The sequence below is a fragment of the Cynocephalus volans genome, chromosome 13 (genome assembly GCF_027409185.1).
Source record: "Cynocephalus volans isolate mCynVol1 chromosome 13, mCynVol1.pri, whole genome shotgun sequence".
NCBI classification, from domain to species: domain Eukaryota; kingdom Metazoa; phylum Chordata; class Mammalia; order Dermoptera; family Cynocephalidae; genus Cynocephalus; species Cynocephalus volans.
This window is the reverse complement of record NC_084472.1, coordinates 75,652,622-75,673,577: the sequence shown is the minus strand read 5'-3', so window position 1 is coordinate 75,673,577 and position 20,956 is coordinate 75,652,622.

Sequence of the window (20,956 nt, the reverse complement as noted above, 5' to 3'; positions counted from 1 at the left end):
CTGGTGAGACAGTTCCTACCCTCAAAGAGCTCACAGCCTACAATGCTGATGGTCATGGCATGCAATTATGAAAACCTTAATTCTTTCATTCAAAGGATTGAAATGGTATTAAAAACTAACAGAACAATTTTCATGTCTGTGGGAGAGATGAACATGGGAGTTTGAACAAAGTGACATCTTGATCCTTTCCAATTTTGAATTCTAATTCTGGGATTCAGCCTACATATCAAATGTCAAAAACTAACTTCAAACCTGGAGCAGGATAAACTAATCTTAAAAGTCACTAACAGGCTTTCCTGAAAGCTGCTGCTGCTGCTGGAAAAATACATTTCATTAGCTCTTCTGGGCGAAAAGGGGGAGAAATATGTTGTAACGTACATCAGGCTTCCAAGTGGAAACGGCCTTCATTTGGAGGATGCCATTTATTGATTGACATTTGAGGGATTTAAGAGTACTTTGAAGGGGTTCCTCAACTCCTTCCCCCTTGACCTATTTGTTAATCACAAACTTCAAGGACTTCCTGAGTGGCAACCTTGATGATTCTTATCACCCAGTGTTAAAACTCTAAAAGGAGGTAGTTTTTTTAATGCAGGTTCTGTAAACATAACCTTTTAATACCAATTAATGTCAATTAAATAAGGCTGTTAAGAACTCTGTTTCATGCTAGAAAGTTATCCCTTAATGAATTAAGTTATTAATCATTATTCTCTGCAATATTATGTGTGTGTATATATAGAGAGAGAGATGTATCTATATATAAGTTGTATCTGTAGCTTATATACAGCATATCATCACATCAAAGTATATATACCTATATATAGAGAGGTATGTATCTATATAGACATCTATGTGTGTATATATATATAGGCATACATTTTTTGCTGTAATGATATGCTGTATGTAAGCTACTGATACAATTTCTACTAACGTCAGTTAGACTTTAGTTCTACAAATGTTAAGTAAAAAATCTATCAGTAGGTATTGTTATTACCATTATATAGGTTACAAAACTGAGGTCAGAAAGGCTAGGAGGTCCAAGGTCACCCATCTTATGGAGTCACATCTCAGAACTCAGGTCTGTCTACCTCCAGAGCTCCTGTCTTGTCCACTCTACCAAACTGCTCGTCCCCTGACAGTACAGATGGCATAATTTATCATCCCATCCATTTGCATAAAAAGCCAGACCCTGGTGCAAGAAAGAAAGACATGCATAGAATGGGCAGATCATTTGTTCATTCGTTAATATAGTTTTAATGAGAGCTTATCATGAGCCAGGCACTATTCCAGGCAATGGATATAAACAGAGGAATAACAGACAAGGAACTTATTATCTGGATCTTACAATATAGTGGAGAATGTTGGGCACTGAACTAGGAAACAAAGACATGAACACAATAACTTCAATTAGTGGTAAGTACTTTGAAGAAAACAAAAAGAGGTGGTGTGATTGGAATTATTTAGGCAGGGAGCTATTGAATTTACATGGGGTGTTCGGGAAAGGCTTTTCTGAAAAGGTAGTATTTGAGATTGACCTAATAACAAGGAGCCAAATACTTTAAGGTGTGGGGAAGAGAAAACTGCAAGTGCAAAAGCCCTAAGACTGGAGATGGCTTGGTGTGAGCCACTTGGTAGGAATGTGGTGAACCAACGGGGGAGAGAGGTAGGAGATGTAGTCAGAGAGGTGGGCATGGGCCAGCTAATAGAAGGCCACGTTGGCCATGGTGAGGAGTTTGTAATAGGAAGCATTGGGAATTTTAAGCAGGAAGGGAGGGCCATTTATGTTTTTAAAAGATCACTCTGCTGTGTAGAAGATAAATTGTAGGGGCAAGAGTGAAAGCAAGGAGAGCAGTTGGTAGGCTGTTGCAAGAATCTAAGCAGGAGCTGATGGTGTAAAGTCTCCTCCCTTGGTTTGGGGCTGGAGCAACTGGCACCATCTATTGAAACTGGGTGGGGTGAGGAAAATTAGAGTTTCTGTATAGGACACGTTAAGTTTGAAATGCCCATTAGTTATCCAAGTGGGCATGTTAAGTAGACAATTGGGTATCAATGTCTAAAACTCAGTGGAGAGGACAGACCAGAAGGTATTAATTTGGGAGTCATTAGCATATTAATGGGTTTTAAAACCATGAGCTTTCTTGGGAGAGAGTGTATGTAGGGAAGAGACGAAAGAATCAGCCCCTCAATCACCATGTTTTATTAGGTTTGCTAACTTCCCCAAGGAATTTCCTACTTATTCCTGATTTATGTAACATGTACCTCATATCTGAAAGCCACAGAGCACGCCATTTGTCACTTGACATCAGAGGCATTTCTTCTACAATAACATGCAAAATACAATTTAACTATAATTGCAATGCTTCAGTGTTTTCAGCATTTCACATTCTCTAATTCTACAATGTCCTATTAGTTGAGGAAAAGTAAGACTCATAGCTGAAAGTTTATTTCTCTCAGCTTTCTCTTTTCAGTCAGTTAGCTTATCATCTGTCAAGCACGTTGTCTTTGTCTTTTACTATATGCTCTATTTATATTTTGTCACCAAATCTAGCCAGATGCTAGCACTTTTCACCTCTTTCTCCATATTTGGATACAGTCATGAAAAAGCCTGATGTTATTTTGAGTATACTGGTACAGTAAAACAAATTAGACTTCTAGTAACTAGTGTATAAATTTCCTCAGAAGGTCTATTGTAATCAAGAGGAAATTTAGGATGTCCACTCAACACACTTTGAGAATTTTAAAGTAAATGTCAGAGTAAGGCAAAAGATTTTATATTATACTCATACTCTGGACAGCTATGTACACTGAATCTCATCTCCTTGATGCTGTCTTTCACGGCACGACTGCATTATAAATAAGTCAGAGCAGAGTTGCACCTACCTCCGTACATCTTGCATGCATTTATTCATTCTTTCATTTACTGTACTAACAATTATTGGAGACCATGTTCTGGGCACAAAATACTTGTCCTTGAGGATTTTTCAATCTACTGTGGAGCACAGAGAAATGAACAGACCGTGTACTCAATGCCATCTGGTAGGTGTGATGGTGACATGCCTGGGGGGTGATGACAGCACATAGATGGAGCCCCCAGACAAGAGAGGCCAAGGCAGGCTCACAGACTGGGCTCAAGCTTTAGGGCTCCACAATTGTGCAGACCCCTCCCAAGACCTGAGCACTGTATTTGTGTGGTTATACATCTTCGTAAATTTTGAAAACACAGAGCCAAACCAGATATTTTTGTATTTTTTGTTTTACAGAAGGTTGCTGACATTATACAGGCTTCATGCCGCACAAAACCTGGATCTGCTCCTAAGAAGAGTTTCTAGAAGTCTTCCAGAGGGAGATGACAGCAGGCTGGGTCCCGATGAGGAGGGGTACCAGCGAGGAGGAGGAGGGGCAGGTGGAGGAAAATTAGGGAGGAACATTGGCACATAGAGGACGACATTCCCAGCACAGAATGCAGTGTGTACAAAGGGCTGGAGGCGAGGGCGCCTAGCATAGTGGGAAATCTGACATCTGCTTGTATTTCACTATGGCTGTAGCAGGAGCTGTAAGATGACAACTTGCAGTGAGGCTACAAAAGTAGGCAGGGGCTGGATGGTGGAAGGGCCTTGCGTGCTATGCTAAGGAGTTTGGATTTCATCCCAAGGTTTCATTGAAGGTCTTAGCAGGGGAGGAACTTACATTACATGTTAGAAAGATCAGTCTGTCAGCAGTTGGAGAACAGGTTGAAAGGGAGCAAGTAGGGAGAGCAGCGGTGAGCTCAGAGAGGAGGTGGTTCACACCGGGTGGGGTCGCCACTGCACGATCTAACAGCCTGAGCCAGAGCACACGGAACAGAGAGAAGTCCTGCACGGGAAGTGAAAGCTCAACAGAGATCACACACCCTGTGGTACGTGACCCACCAGCCCAGCAGAGTCCAAGCTGACCAGAAAGGTGGCTCCCCGGAGAAGCCCAAGACCCGAGGCAACCACACACACAAGGCACTAGAGGCCAACTGAGCAGTCACGGAGGGAGCCATACGAAATTGGCAACCACAGCAACATCCTAGTTAGTCATTAGTCTTAAACCGGTGAACTGTGAAACCCCCGGCCACAATGAATAAACACCAAAAAAAAGATACCAGAAATACAAAAAATCAAGAAAGTACACCACCAAAAGTTAATAAATCTCAAACTCTAGATCCTATAGAACAAGAAGCCCTTGAAATGACTGACAAGGAATTTCGAGTGATAATTCTAAGGAAACTGAATGAGATACAAGAAAACTCAGCTAGACATCATGATGAAATGAGGAAAAGTATACAGGATCTGAAAGAGGAAATGTACAAGGAAATCAATGTCCTGAAAAAAAATGTAGCAGAACTTGCTGAACTGAAGAAGTTATTCAACGAAATAAAAAACACAACGGAGAGTTTAACCAGCAGGCTTGTCGAAGTTGAAGAGAGAACCTCTGAACTTGAAGATGGGCTGTTTGAAATAACACAAGCAGACAAAAAGAAAGAAAAAAGAATCAAGGACATGGAAGAAAATCTGAAAGAGATATCAGACAACCATAAGCGCTCAAATATCCGAGTCATGGGTATTCCAGAAGGGGAGGAAAATGGAGATTCCATTGAAATCATATTCAACAAAATAGTGGCAGAAAACTTCCCAGGTATAGGAAAAATCACAGATCTTCAGATCCAGGAAGCTCAACGATCTCCAAATGTATTCAACCCAAAAAGACCTTCTCCAAGACATGTCATAGTCAAATTGGCAAAACTCAGAGATAAAGAGAGAATCTTAAAAGCTGCAAGAGAGAAGCGTCAAATCACCTATAAGGGAGCCCCAATCAGGTTAACATCAGACTTTTCATCACAAACCCTAAAAGCTAGAAAGGAATGGGATGATATTTTCAAAATACTAAAAGACAAAGATTGCCAGCCAAGAATACTCTACCCTGCAAGGCTATCCTTCCGAAATGAGGGGCAAATAGTATATTTCTCAGACAAACAAAAACTGCGGGAGTTCACTACCACAAGACCACCCTTACAAGAAATCCTCAAGGGAGTACTGGGTTTGGTTCCTGAAAAATAACTACCACTGCCATAAAAACCCAAGAAAAATCAAAACCCGCTAGTATAATAAAAATGGCATTCATGAAGAGAAAACAAGCTAACAAAAACACTATCTACAACCTAAGGAACCAACAAACACAGAAAACAAACAGTAAATCAGAAAGCAAGGAACAAAAGACACCTAAGACAACCAAACAACCAATAAAATGCTAGGAATAAATCAACACCTTTCGATAACAACTCTTAATGTAAAAGGCTTAAATTCCCCAATTAAAAGACACAGACTGGCTGACTGGATCAAAAAGCAGGACCCAACTATATGCTGCCTACAAGAGACCCACCTCACCCATACAGTTTCACACAGACTAAGAGTGAAAGGATGGAAAAAGATTTACCATGCAAACAGAAAAGAAAAACGAGCTAGAGTAGCTATTCTTATATCTGACAAAATAGACTTTAAACTAAAAACCATAAAAAGAGACAATGAGGGACACTACTTAATGATAAAAGGTCTGATCCATCAAGAAGACATAACAATCATAAATATGTATGCACCCAATGTTGGAGCAGCCAGATTTATAAAACAAACTCTATTAGACCTAAAGAAGGAAATAGACACTAATACCATAATAGCAGGGGACCTGAACACCCCACTGTCAATATTAGACAGATCATCTAGGCAAAGAATCAGTAGAGAAACACAAGATCTAAACAAGACTCTAGACCAAATGGAATTGGCAGATATCTACAGAACATTCCACCCAACAACCTCAGAATATTCATTTTTCTCATCAGCACATGGATCATTCTCCAGGATAGATCACATATTAGGTCACAAATCAAGTCTCAATAAATTCAAAAAAATTGCAATTATCCCATGTATCTTCTCAGACCACAATGGATTAAAACTAGAAATTAATAACAAACGAAACTCTGGAAAATATACAAACACATGGAAATTAAACAGCATTCTACTTAATGACTTATGGGTCCAAGAAGAAATCAAGCAGGAAATCAAAAAATTTATTGAAACTAATGAAAACAATGATACATCATACCAAAACCTGTGGGATACTGCAAAAGCAGTATTGAGGGGAAAATTTATTGCATTAAACGCTCACTTCAGAAGAATAGAAAGATGGCAAGTGAACAACCTAACACTTCACCTTAAAGAACTAGAAAAACAAGAACAATCCAAACCTAAAGTTAGCAGACGGAAAGAAATCATTAAGATCAGAGCAGAACTGAATGAAATTGAAAACCAAAAAACAATTCAAAAGATCAACGAATCAAAAAGTTGGTTTTTTGAAAAGATAAATAAAATTGACAAACCATTAGCATGGCTAACAAAAAAAAGAAGAGAGAAGACTCAAATAACAAAAATTAGAAATGAAAAAGGCGATATTACAACTGATTCATCTGAAATACAAGGAATCATTCGAGACTACTATAAACAACTATACGCCAACAAATTTGAAAATCTGGAGGAAATGGATAAATTTCTGGACACACACAAGCTCCCAAAACTGAACCGTGAAGACGTAGAAAATTTGAACAGACCAATAACAATAAAGGAGATTGAAGCTGTTATCAGTAGGCTCCCAACAAAGAAAAGCCCAGGACCAGATGGATTCACAGCAGAATTTTACCAAACATTCAAACAGGAATTGACACCGATTCTTTACAAACTATTCCAAAAGATTGAAACAGACGCAAATCTCCCAAACTCATTCTATGAAGCAAACATCATCCTGATACCAAAACCAGGTAAAGATATAACCAAAAAAGAAAACTACAGGCCAATATCCTTGATGAATATAGATGCAAAAATCCTTACTAAATTACTAGCAAACAGAATACAGCAACACATACGTAAAATTATTCATCACGATCAAGTGGGATTCATCCCAGGGATGCAAGGTTGGTTCAACATACACAAATCAATAAACGTGAAACACCATATTAATAAACTCAAACACAAGGACCATATGATCATCTCTATAGATGCTGAAAAAGCATTTGTTAAAGTTCAGCACTCATTCATGACAAAGACCCTCTATAAGTTAGGTATAGAGGGAAAGTATCTCAACATAATTAAAGCCATATATGCCAAACCCACAGCCAATATCATCCTGAATGGGGAAAAGCTGAAAGCTTTTCCTTTAAGAACAGGAACTAGACAAGGATGCCCACTCTCACCACTCCTATTCAACATAGTGTTGGAAGTTCTAGCCAGAGCAATCAGAGAAGAGAAGGAAATAAAGGGCATCCAGATTGGAAAAGATGAAGTCAAACTGTCCCTGTTTGCAGATGACATGATCCTATATATCGAACAGCCTAAAACCTCTACAAAAAAACTGCTGGAATTGATAAATGATTTCAGCACAGTAGCAGGATACAAAATCAACACACAAAAATCAGTAGCATTTCTTTTCTCCAATAGTGAACATGCAGAAAGAGAAGTCAAGAAAGCCTGCCCATTTACAATAGCCACCAAAAAAATAAAATACTTAGGAATTGAGTTAACCAAGGAGGTGAAAAATCTCTATAATGAGAACTACAAACCACTGCTGAGAGAAATTAGAGAGGATACAAGAAGATGGAAAGATATTCCATGCTCTTGGATTGGAAGAATCAACATAGTGAAAATGTCCATGCTACCCAAAGTGATATACAAATTCAATGCAATCCCCATCAAAATTCCAAAGACATTTTTCTCAGAAATGGAAAAAACTATCCAGACATTTATATGGAACAATAAAAGACCACGCATAGCCAAAGCAATGCTGAGCAAAAAAAATAAAGCTGGAGGCATAACACTACCTGACTTTAAGCTATACTACAAAGCTATAATAACCAAAACAGTATGGTACTGGCATAAAAACAGACACACTGACCAATGGAATAGAATAGAGAATCCAGAAATCAACCCACACACTTACTGTCAGCTGATCTTTGACAAAGGCACCAAGCCTATTCAGTGGCGAAGGGACTGCCTCTTCAGCAAATGGTGCTGGGAGAACTGGATATCCATATGCAGGAAAATGAAACTAGATCCATACCTCTCGCCGTATACTAAAATCAACTCAAAATGGATTAAGGATTTAAATATACACCCTGAAACAATAAAACTTCTTAAAGAAAACATAAGAGAAACACTTCAGGAAATAGGACTGGGCACAGACTTCATGAATACGACCCCAAAGGCACGGGCAACCAAAGGAAAAATAAACAAATGGGATTATATCAAACTAAAAAGCTTCTGCACAGCAAAGGAACAATTAAAAGAGTTAAAAGACAACCAACAGAGTGGGAGAAAATATTTGCAAAATATATATCTGACAAAGGATTAATATCCAGAATATATAAGGAACTCAAACAACTGTACAAGAAGAAAACAAGCAACCCGATTAAAAAATGGGCAAAAGAGCTAAGTAGGCATTTCTCTAAGGAAGATATCCAAATGGCCAACAGACATATGAAAAAATGCTCAACATCACTCAGCATCCGGGAAATGCAAATCAAAACCACATTGAGATACCATCTAACCCCAGTTAGGATGGCTAAAATCCAAAAGACTATGAACGATAAATGCTGGTGAGGCTGCGGAGAAAAAGGAACTCTCATACATTGTTGGTGGGACTGCAAAATGGTGCAGCCTCTATGGAAAATGGTATGGAGGTTCCTCAAACAATTGCAGATAGATCTACCATACGACCCAGCTATCCCACTGTTGGGTATATACCCAGAGGAATGGAAATCATCAAGTCGAAGGTATACCTGTTTCCCAATGTTTATCGCAGCACTCTTTACAATAGCCAAGAGTTGGAACCAGCCCAAATGCCCATCATCGGATGAGTGGATACGGAAAATGTGGTACATCTACACTATGGAATACTACTCAGCTATAAAAACGAATGAAATACTGCCATTTGCAACAACATGGATGGACCTTGAGAGAATTATATTAAGTGAAACAAGTCAGGCACAGAAAGAGAAATACCACATGTTCTCACTGATTGGTGGGAGCTAAAAATTAATATATAAATTCACACACACACACTCACACACACACACACACACACACACACACACACAAACCGGGGGGGGGGAGAAGATATAACAACCACAATTATTTGAAGTTGATACGACAAGCAATCAGAAAGGACATTGTTGGGGGGGAGGGGGGGAGGGAGAAGGGAGGGAGGTTTTGGTGATGGGGAGCAATAATCAGCCACAATGTATATCGACAAAATAAAATTTAAAAAAAAAAAAAAAAAAGAGAGGAGGTGGTTGAATTCAACTGGGAAGAAATGATGGATAACTCAGGTTTCTTTGCTGGGGAAATAGAATACAGGAGCCTTCATCACACTTAATATTTTTAAGTATTTCCCAAATTTTCTACACATAAGAGCATATATTATTTTATGTAAGAGAAAATAATATTTAAAAGTCAATAAATATTTTTAAAGCTATTCTTAAGTTTGTGAAGATAATATAAATTTTGCTAAAACTCATCACATGAGTGGTAGTTGAAGTCATGGGAGTAGATATCTTGCCAAAATTACCTAAGGTGGCCTTCCAAATGGGGTGTCAGGGACCCAAGTTCCCTTTATCTTGTAGCTCTGCCTGTCATGAATGCACAGTCTCAGAGCTGCTGCAGAAAGGAGAAGAGAGAGCAGTACCCATGTTGGTCTTTGTGAGTCAGGCCTGGAAGTAGCTGATGTCATTTGCACTTGCTTCCCATAGGCCTAAACTCAGCCACATGGCTGCAACTAACTTTACTGGAAGCAGGGAAATGAAGTTTATCTGTGTGCTCAGGAATAGAAGAAGAGCAGATATCGTGACCACTGGCAATTTCTGACTGACCTCGTTTCTAATCCGTCCTGCAATGACAGCCAGACAAATTTTCCCAAAACACAACTTTCACATACAAAGTGCTGTCTTACTTCCTGTTGCTTAACACCTGCACACTGTTGCCTCAGGGCCTTTGAACATGCTGTTCCCTCCACGTGGAAAGACCTTCCCCCAGATATCTACATAATTTGCTCCCTCAAAACACAAAAAAAGCTGCAAGTCTTTACTCAGATATTATCCTCTCAGTGAAGACTTCCCTGATTGCATATTTAACACTCTAAACCCTCCACCTTAACCTCACTATCACCCTTCACTGCTTTAATTTTCCATACAGCATGTATGACTATTTAACATACTATTTGTTAATTTTTATTATTGTTTCCCCTTTCTCTGTACTGGAGCGTAAACTCAGTGAAGCAGGGATTTGGGGCACATAATGGACACACAGTAAAAACCTGTTGGCTGAAGGAATGAATTTCAGTACACCAAGAGGTAATCATGTAAAGGCTGATGTCAATGAAAAGTAGAAGTAGGGCTATGGGAAGAGGGTGGAAGACAGTTGTCTAAGAAGGCCAGGCTGTGAGAAAAACCTGGGGAACCACTCCATGGATGGGCAGGGTCTGCAGATCCCCGGAGTGAAGGACAGCCAAGAGCTGGAACCAAGGGAGCCTCAGACATAGGCAGAGCCTGGCTTTCCCAAAGGTGTGAGTCAAAACAACTGGACTTTTGTAATAATCAAAGGCAACTGAAATAAAACAAAATGTGATTTTTCATTTTTCAAAAATGGCTAGAAATTTTTAATAACAATTTTCAGCTAGCTGAGGAGATGCTTGATACCATTTTTGAGAGGAAGAAAGTACTGTATGGATCCACATTAACATAATATTCTTTGTTCCAATTAGTACACTTCTAGAAATTTGTCCTTATAATAAACGACAGTTAGAGATGGAGATAAAAATGTATGATCATGCTATAACTGACAGTTAAGTTTCTTATATCACATAATAGCCAGAGGAGAGGCTTCTGAATGTTTTCACCACAAAAAAAATGATAAATGCATGAGGTGATTGATACATTAACTACTGTAACCCGGTTACAACATATATATGGATCAAAACATCAGATTATATCCCATAAGTATGTGTAATTACAGTGTATCAATTAAAATTTTTAAAAATTATTAATTAAAAAAAATTTTATGAAGACGATCTTTTATTATGCCAATATCTGTAATATAAACAATAATGGAAACTACTTAAATGTCCAGCAAAACAATACTAACCAAATAAATTATGGCATATCCATATAGTAGAATAGCATGCAACCATTAGATAGTCACATTTTAAAAGAAATATTTTAAGATGTATGTCACAACATAACATTAAGTGGGGGAAAAAAAAACTGCTCCATGGTTTAAAGTCTGGCTTTTGGGTCCAAAGCAACATAGGTTTAAATCTCTATTCCACCACTCACAAGCTGTGTGACCTCAGACAAGCCACTTAGCCTCTAAGCCTCATCTTCCTCATTTGTAAACCTAGGTAATAATACTAATTCTCAGGATTGTTGTAAAGATAAAAGAGGATTATGATTGTAAAGCTCTTAGCACAGTGCTCAATGCATAGAAAGCACTTAATAAATTGTACCTATTATTATAAGAAAAAATGGCTTTTCTTAACTTTTTTTACACTTAATATTTTTAAGGATTTCCCAAATTTTCTGCATATAAGAGCATATATTATTTTTATATGAGAGAAAATAATATTAAAAGTCAATAAATATTTTTAAAGCTATTCTTAAGTTTGTGAAGGTAATATAAATTTTGCTAAGACATGACCTCTTCTGAATTTAATTTTCATGTGGTCTACCATCCTGGTCAAGTGGATCACAGCTGTTTAACAGTTCTTGTCAAATCATGATCTAGAAGGGTTTGCTCCATCGTGGAGTCAATTTTGAGTAATCAACAGCCAATAGATAAGAGAGGTTAAAGCCCCACTGTCTTTAAGATACTCACGAAAGATTTACAGGAGATAACTGGAAAGCAGAAAAGACACAGTGAAGTTCAAAGCCTCTCACTTCATCTCTTTCTTTTATAATCTCATCAATCTAGGGCAGAAATAGAGCTTGATATGAATAAAAAGTAATAACTTTTCACCCCTTAAACATATCCTAGGAGGAGAGGAGGATGGAGTTATAGCTGGCTAATGATAAAATATTTCGTGATGCTGACATCTAAGGTGGAGATAGAAGTAACATTTCTCTCAAAGTTATGCCAGATTCTAGCATTCAGTACATCCACTTATATGAGGTATCTAAGGTACTTAGACTCATAGAAACAGAAAGTAGAATGACGGTTGCAGGGACTGGCAGGAGAGAGAAGTTAGGAGATGTCTGTAAGTATATTTAGTGAGATAAATGTATACTATATATAGTAATATATATAGTTAAGTCTCTAAGTATATTTAGTGAGAAAATTTGAGCTCAGGTCAGAACAACTTTTCCTAGGAGGATGGCACTAATTAGGCAATCCTCTCTTTCCTTGACAGAAATGAGTGGCCAGACATTCATAGATATGTGTCTAGCAGCTGGAGAACCCAGCTGAGCTTGGAAACAAGCAAAGTCGGAATCACAACTCTGGAATCCTACATGCAGGGTTTAGGTGGGTCTGATGTAAGGAGCAGTGGGGTTGACCAGTGTTAGCAAGGATGTACATGGCTCTGGGAAACTTGGGAAGTAACTTACGTTCATAGGAAATTGGATGTGCCTTCTCTTGATGTGACAGCATGTGGCCACTAGTAATGCTCCACATGGGTTTAGAATGTGTATATTCCTCCAGGGTAGTTTTTCTATAGCCAGTCGTGTCGGAGTTGTACTTAAATAGCAGCCTGACATTCTCACAAGCACTTTGGCATAGATGTTCAGAGAACTTGGTTTTCTCTTGATCGTAACAGATGTGTTCACTCAGGCTATGCCCCCAGGAGCTATTTATCCAAAAGCTCTGAGGAGTTGTAAAACCAAACCAAAGGTTCATAGCAGTTGTAAGGCAGGCTTGGTGGGGAAGAGGTTAAATCTAATCAAGACTATGTAGACTTCCCCACACACTCCAAAGGGAAAATTAAACCAGTTTCTTGAGCCGTTGTTTATAAAATAATTTTACCCATTGCATTCACTTATGTGTTAAATGATAGTGGTTAATAGTGACCCCATGAACTTTACCTTCTGCTGCTAAAAGCTCTAACTCTATAGAGTTTCTAGCACTTAGACTGAGAATTAAATACGTTTCCATGAAACTGGATAATACCCACAAAATTTAAACTTATTTAATTAAAAGTATGACCCAGAGAAATGAGTCCTCTAGTATCCTCTAAGGGCTTATAAAAACCATTTCTAGAAAAAAACCATGTCCTTTTCTATAAAGCAGCCACACTCAAACACAGACACTACTAACACAACTGTTAAGTAAAATTCTGCTGGCAAAAAGGGAAGATGAAGTGTGGTAATCCCAAGAAATCTAAGGTAACTAGGCCCTAGAAAATATGTGGACCTACTTAACAATTAATTTACTCATTTATATCATGAACTGACTGTCCCCAAATATAACATTTCTCAGGGTATGGGTTTTTTTAATTTAGAAAAATTTTATTTGTTGTCAAAAAACATAAGAAAATTTATGATCTTAACCACTTTTAAGTGCACAGTTCAGTACTGTTAACTATATTTACATTATTGTGCAACAGATCTCTAGAACTTTTTTATCTTGCAAAACTGACACTCTGTACTCACTGGGTGACATCTTCCAATTTCTCCCTCTCCCCAGTCCCTGCAACCATCATTCCACTTTCTGTTTCTACGAGTTTGAGTGCTTTAGATACCTCATGGTTTGAGTACTCTAGATACTTTAGAATCATACAGTATTTGTCTCTTTGTGATTGGTTTATTTCACTTAGTATGATGTCCTCCAGGTTTATCTATCATGCCACAAATGACAGGATTTCTTTCTTTGTTAAGGTTTAATAATATCTCCCTGTATACGCATATATATATATATATAGAGAGAGAGAGAGAGAGAGAGAGAGAGAGAAAGAGCACACTCATTTTCTCTGTTCATTCATTCATTGATTGACAGGTAGGTTGATTCCATATCTTCACTATTGTGAATAATGCTACAATGAACATGGAAGTGCAAACATCTCTTTGACATGATGATTTCATTTCCTTTAAATATATACCCAGAAGTGGAATTGTTGGATCATGTAGTAATCCTATTTTTGATTTTTTGAGAAACCTCCATAATGTTTTCAATAAGGTATGGATTTTTTAAGATATTTTTATCCAATCATCCCTCTAAAATGTTTATTTATTTTTATTTTTAATTTTTAACAGCTTTATTGTGTTATACTTGACATGCAATAGATAGAAAATTGTTTAAAGGGTACAGTTTCCTGTGAACACTCATAAAATAATGACCACAGTAAAAGAAATGAACGTATCCAGCATGCACAAAGTCCACTTGTGCTCCTGCCTGCCACCCCGTCTCCAGGCTATCACTATAGATTACTTTGTATTTCCTAGAGTGTTACATAAACTGAACCTTATGGAACCATGCTGTGACTTCTTGCAGTCAGCATCATTATTTTGAGTTTCAGCCACATTGTAGAGTGTATCAATAGTTCATTCCCTTCCATTGCTGAATAGCAGCCCATTGTATGTATATTTCATAGCTTGTCCGCCCATTCTGAAAAATTTAGGTACTATAATTAACTTTCCATTCAATAAAAGCAAAAGCAAAAAGAATTAGATTCAACTCTGCAAGGAAACATGATGAGAGCCAAAAATGTAATCTAGGCTAGTGATCCCCAAATTCCTGGACCCCACTCCCCGAGATTCTGATTGATGTTGTTTTTAAAAGTTCCCCTGATTACTCGGATGCAGAGCCAGGTTTGGGAACCATAAATCTAGGATATACCTAGGGCAGTTGTCACAGTAAACAGTGCCACTACCATAACAGGCACAGCCAGGTGAGGCATGGAGCTGAGGCAAGGCCAGTTCAGGCACAGGTCACACCAGGTTAGCAGGACAGAACTTGGTTCAGGCAGTAGGGGTTATATCGTTCCTGACAAAATGGCAAGTGTCAGGACAAGCAAAGCAGCAAAACAACTACAGAGGGTCAAATCTGCATGGCCAGCAAGTACTGACCAAAGAAGCCAGTACCCTGGATAGCTCCCTTTTGGAAACATTGATACAAGCAAGCCTGAGGTCTTTTATTGTCAGAAACCCCAGGCTTGCGTGATAAGCTCCACCCCCAGGAGATCGTGTTTGGCTGGTAAAAGGGCTTCACGTACATGCCACACATATTTCCTGGAGCATAAGAGAATTATGCTTATTCCCCACCACCACCAATGCCACCTGAGCTTTTGATCTCTCTAACAAATGACGACTCACAGGATGCCAGTGGGGTGGCCATGCCCTTGGGGATTACACAGGTTAGTTTGTCTGGCAGGGTACATGGGAAATTCATCCTCCCTGAATTGTGTCCTTCTTCGTTGAATACCACACCCTGCCAGATTGTCCCTCCAGTGACTTTTAACACTATCTGAAATATTAAAAATAGCTGCTAACTGAAGGATCAGTATGGATAGATTGATATCTAGACACTTTGAGAATAATTATTGATCATGTCCAATGACATCTTAATTTCAATGGCAGGCCTCCAACTAAATGAAAGAGATCATGGTGTTGAAAAGACTCTTACTGAAATATAAAGACTATCTTCACTATCCACTGTTTTAGGAGGGCATTGATATGGAAGTCCAGGGACAGGTAATGGTTTTATAAACAAAAGTGCTATTTCAGAGTCCAAAGCCTCAAGCATAAATATATTATACAGCAGATATATTCACAATGATAATTCAAACATGACCTTTTATGTCATTTCTGTTCTTCTAACAGGTTTTAACACAACCTGCAACCAGCAGGCTACATGAAACAAATTGTATGCTGAGTTCTATAATATAATTATTAGTACTGAGGGCTGACAAACCTGGTAGCTTTTATGAAATCTCTGAAGGAATCATTGCTACATGGAATTTAGTTTGGAGATAGGAAATTGATCTCTTTAAGGATGCTTATTTTAGATAGGGTGTTAATTTGTCCATATAGTTACAATGCAAAAAACTATGAAAAGGTGTGATAGACAAGAAAATGCATTTATAGCCCTCTTTTAAAAAACGTGTATTAAAAATACAGACCAATCAGAGCAGCACATTCTCTCAGTCATATTCTTCATATTCTTCCCCTTCCATTATCCTGTTAAAATGAAAGCCCAGAGGATCTAATCAGCCTTGGGTTTGCCCCAAGTAAAACAAACTTAAATAAAGAATGAAAACCATCATCTTTTGTCTCTGAATTTTTTTCTGTTCACATTGATTCTGAATCACCATCACCTGACGTGAAATTAGGTGATCATATCGAAAGATGTATAAAACCACCCTCACCCTGCCTAAAACACACACCGATGTGTGTGCCAGAAATGACACTAGAGACACTGAGCTGATAGTTGCCAAGGAGAGAACTGTATATATCTCTGCTGTCAATGCTGCTAAGGTGGGGGTGCAGGGGGCAGGGGGGAGACTTGATGCTGTAGTTTGAATGTATGTGTCCCTCCAAAACTCTTACGTTGAATCCTAATCACCGAGGTGATGGTATTAGAAGGCGGGGCCTTTGGGAGGTAATTAGGCCATGAGGGCTCTGTCCTGGTGAATGGGACTAATGTCTTATAAAAGAGGCTTCAGAGAGCTGCCTTGCCCTTCCATCTCTCCTGTCATGTGAGGACCCAGCATTTATCCCTTTCACCCTTCAGCCTTCCACCATGTGAGGATGCAGCAAGAAGTGCCATCCTGAAGCAGAGAGTGAGCCCTCATCAGACACTGAATCTGCCAGTGTCTTGATCTTGGACTTCCCAGCCTCCAGAACTCTAAGAAATAAATTCATATATTTATAAATTACCCAGTCTGTAGTATTTTATAAATAGGAACTGCACAGAAAGAGAAATACCACATGTTCTCACTTATTGGTGGGAGCTAAAAATTAATATATAAATTCACACACACACACACACACACACACACACAAACACAAAAAAAAAAAACGGGGGAGGGGGGGAAGATATAACAACTACAATTCCTTGAAGTTGATACGACAAGCAAACAGAAAGGACATTGTTGGGTGGGAGGGAGGAGAGGGAGGAGGGAGGGAGGAGAGGGAGGAGGGAGGGAGGTTTCGGTGATGGGTCACAATAATCAACCACATTGTATATCGACAAAATAAAAATTAAATAAATAAATAAATAAATAGGAACTGAATGAGAGACTTGGGTTTTCTATAAAAGATTAATTTGGCAAAATTAGTCTTTTGTCATCATAACTGATTTGTTTTTACCAATGTTCATTGGTTTAGTAGTTTGAAGGGCATCATAGGTTTATTTGCTATTTGTAGGTACAGCATTCTAACCAATTTTATAATGAATAACTTTTTCAAATATTTCCACATCTTAATTACCACTTGGTTATAAGAGGTTTTTCGTTTTGTTTTTTTTTAATTTTCTTTCAGGATGTAAACCTGTTTCCAAGGTGGCTATATTAAATTTGATCACCACATCCAAATAGTTTCCATGAATACATTTCTTAATGTAACCTTGGTCTGGTTTTATGTGAAAATCATCACTCCACAGCAGCGTTTCCCAGAGTGGTCTTCAAACACCTGAGCATCAAAATCACCCAGACTCCTGGCCACTGACCCAAACGTATGAGGTCAATGTTTCTGAGAATGGAGCCTGAGAAGCTGCATGTTCAGAAAGCTCCCCAAATGATGCATGTGCACAGGAATGTTTGAGACCCACTGATGTACAGGATGGATCGACTTGTGTCGCTTCTCACTTTACTACTTTGCTCATTCAACAGCATTAACTAAAAGCATTTTTTAAACCAGACTTAAAGTTATGTTTCCTTGGTTTTGCATTTATTTATTCAACAAGCATTCATTGTGCAAACACTCTGAACAAGGCGTTTGGCTAAGCTCTAGAGAAACACTAGTGAACAAGACAGAAATGTTCACAAGAAACATGAAGCTAATTGGAAGACAACCAATACTTTCATAACTAATTCCTCAATTGCAATTTTGACAGGTGCTACTAAAGAGAAATAAAAGGTATTAATACCAAGGGGTGCCAACTCAGCCTGGGGGCTTGGGGATGTCACCTCTGAGAAGAGATGCTCGAACAGGGATCTAAAGAATGGGTAGAGAAGAACAGCCTAGGAAGAAGAAAATTCCGGGTGGAGGGAACACATGCCAAGGCTCTCAGGAAGGAAGAATTAAGGTGAAGAATGAACGCAGAAAGAAATGCAGCTGCTGGAGTAGGCAAGGGCCAGATCACTTGAGCCTTTTGAGTCCTGAGGATGATTTTGGATTTTATCCTGAGAACAATAAGAATCCATTAGAGAGTTTAAATCTGCTTTGCCAGTCAGTTCTGCAGCTGTGTAAATAAAAGGATGAGAAGAAGGGCAGCCAAAATACAGTGAAGGCTCAACAATGACAATGGGACAGAAATAAGGCACTGTACAGTAGAAAAACAGCTTGCCAGGAAGATGTTCAAATTATGCCTGATGAATGATGTGCCCTGGAACATTTTAAGGACCTTAAAATCCCAATAGCCTGATTTGACTAACTTCAAAATAACTCTAATAATATATACTGCCCTTTATAATCAGTGACAGCCATTCATAAGAATGAAACTAAAAACACCAACATACATCCCAATTGTTCATTCCATTGCATGCAACCAAAGGACTTCGTGTGGTTTGTGGTTGCAGCCCTTTGCCCCTCAAAGAGAATTGAGATTTGGTTGGGGCCCCTCTCTGGCTGGGAGTACCACCCTTATTAACATGCAAACTGTAATCATGGTGGAGTTGAGAAGCACAACCCTCAGACCCTGGAACCTGTTATTCTGCAGAGTTAAACACAGGCTTAAGTCAAAAGGCAACGTGTTATTTTAAAAGAATCATCAACCACTATTTTAGCCAAAAATACATAGTGAGTTAGAGTAAGTAGAAGGAAACTTCAAAGGAAACATGGAATGAAATCATTTTGGAATTTCTAATCTATAATAGGTCAGTCCCTCGTTTTATCCCGGGCTGTAATAAACAATAAAGCCCTTTACTTTTCATCCTCAACACATCAATAATGTGGTTTGAAACTCAGATTTGGATTATATGCTGTAGTAGTCACACTTTGAAAACACAGTCAACTATCATGGAGATTCTCTACTGATAGAAACATATTTATAACAGCCAGACTTCAAAAACTAACTTCAAGGGCTGGCCCGTGGCTCACTCAGGACAGTGCGGTGCTGATAACACTAAGGCCACGGGTTCAGATCCTGTATGGGGATGGCAGGTTAGCTCACTGGCTGAGTGTGGTGCTGACAACACCAAGCCAAGGGTTAAGATCCCCTTACCAGTCATCTTTAAAAAAAAATAATAATAACTTCATTTATTTGAACACAACTAAATCAAAATCTGTGTGATTCGATCTGACCTGAGGTTTACATTTAATATGGGTATAATCAAAAACTTTGTTAAACAAATTTCTAACACAAACAAGATTGGATGAAGAATGTGCAAAAGAAAATCTTAGAATACAAAATGTTTCAAGAGCAGTCACTGTAAATATAATTAATATACTATTCATAAGCATCTTGTCTATTTAATACAACAGGTCCAGAGGGATCTCTAATAAAATCTCTGAATGTTTGAGAAAATATAATAGGCTCTGTCTTATAGCCACAGTTAGATTATTTGTTATTCTGGTTAATTAAAAATATATACTATATATTACATATGTGTGTGTGTGTGTGTGTGTGTGTGTGTGTGTGTGTGTGTGTGTGTGTACCCAAAGAAATTACCAGTTTTTGAAGAATTGGCTAACAAAAATATTATTTCCAGAAAATAACCTAAATATAATTTAACTTTCTGTTTTCTGTTCATTTATGTTTTAAATTTACATAGAGTAAAATTTTTGATGCTCAGCTCTATGAGCTATAAAACATAGGCATATATTCTTGTAACCACCACTGCAAACAGGATACAGAACAACTCCAAAACCCCAGAGGTCCTTCCTGTTGACCTTTCTGTAGTCAGACCTTAGCCCATTCTTAACCCCCGGCAACCATTCGTCTGTTTTACCCCTATATAGTTTCGCCTTTTTCAGAATGTCATATAAATGGATTCATACAGTATGTAATCTTCTGGATCTGACTTCTTTCACTCAGCACAGTTCCTCTGGGACTCATCCACACTGTTGCATGTATCTTCTTTTGATGACTCCCTAAGTAGTACCTTGTGGCCCCTCGTTCCATTGATATGAACAACATTTATATATAAAGTGACAAACATGTAGAAAGTTTAGGAGATATAGTGTAGTTAGTTCTGTCACACAATGTAGCTTATGGTCATGTCAATATTATCTCCATATCAGCTAGCTTGTTTGCCATTTGTTTCTTTCTAATAAAAGTGTTACATGGAGAAACAATGGTAGTTATTGGACTGTGTGTTACTCCTCTGCTCATTAAGCCTTCCCCATGGCCTATCAACTTAAGACCAAACTCTTCTTCAACCAAAGGTCTCTCAGAGCATTTTTTCAATCTTACCTCTACCAATTCCCTCAAGTAACCTGCTTTCCAGCCAAGTGTATCCCTGATACACTCCTCAGCTTTGCAACATTATGGCTATTCATTCTTCTAGGACCAAGTTAAATGCCACCTTCTACATACAGTCTTCCCTAATTCCTCCCTTTCTTTCCTCAAGGCTGCCCCCAAAGTGGCTTTGTTCTCCAGTTCACACACATAGCATGTTTGCGTACCTCTCTGTGGCACTATTTGCATCTTGCCTTCAGATAAAGGCATCTCTGTACCTGTCTTATCTGCTCTTTCTTCCCTCCCCTCTGCTTGTCTCTCCGTCCCCACTGGACTGTGTGCTTCTGCAGGGACGA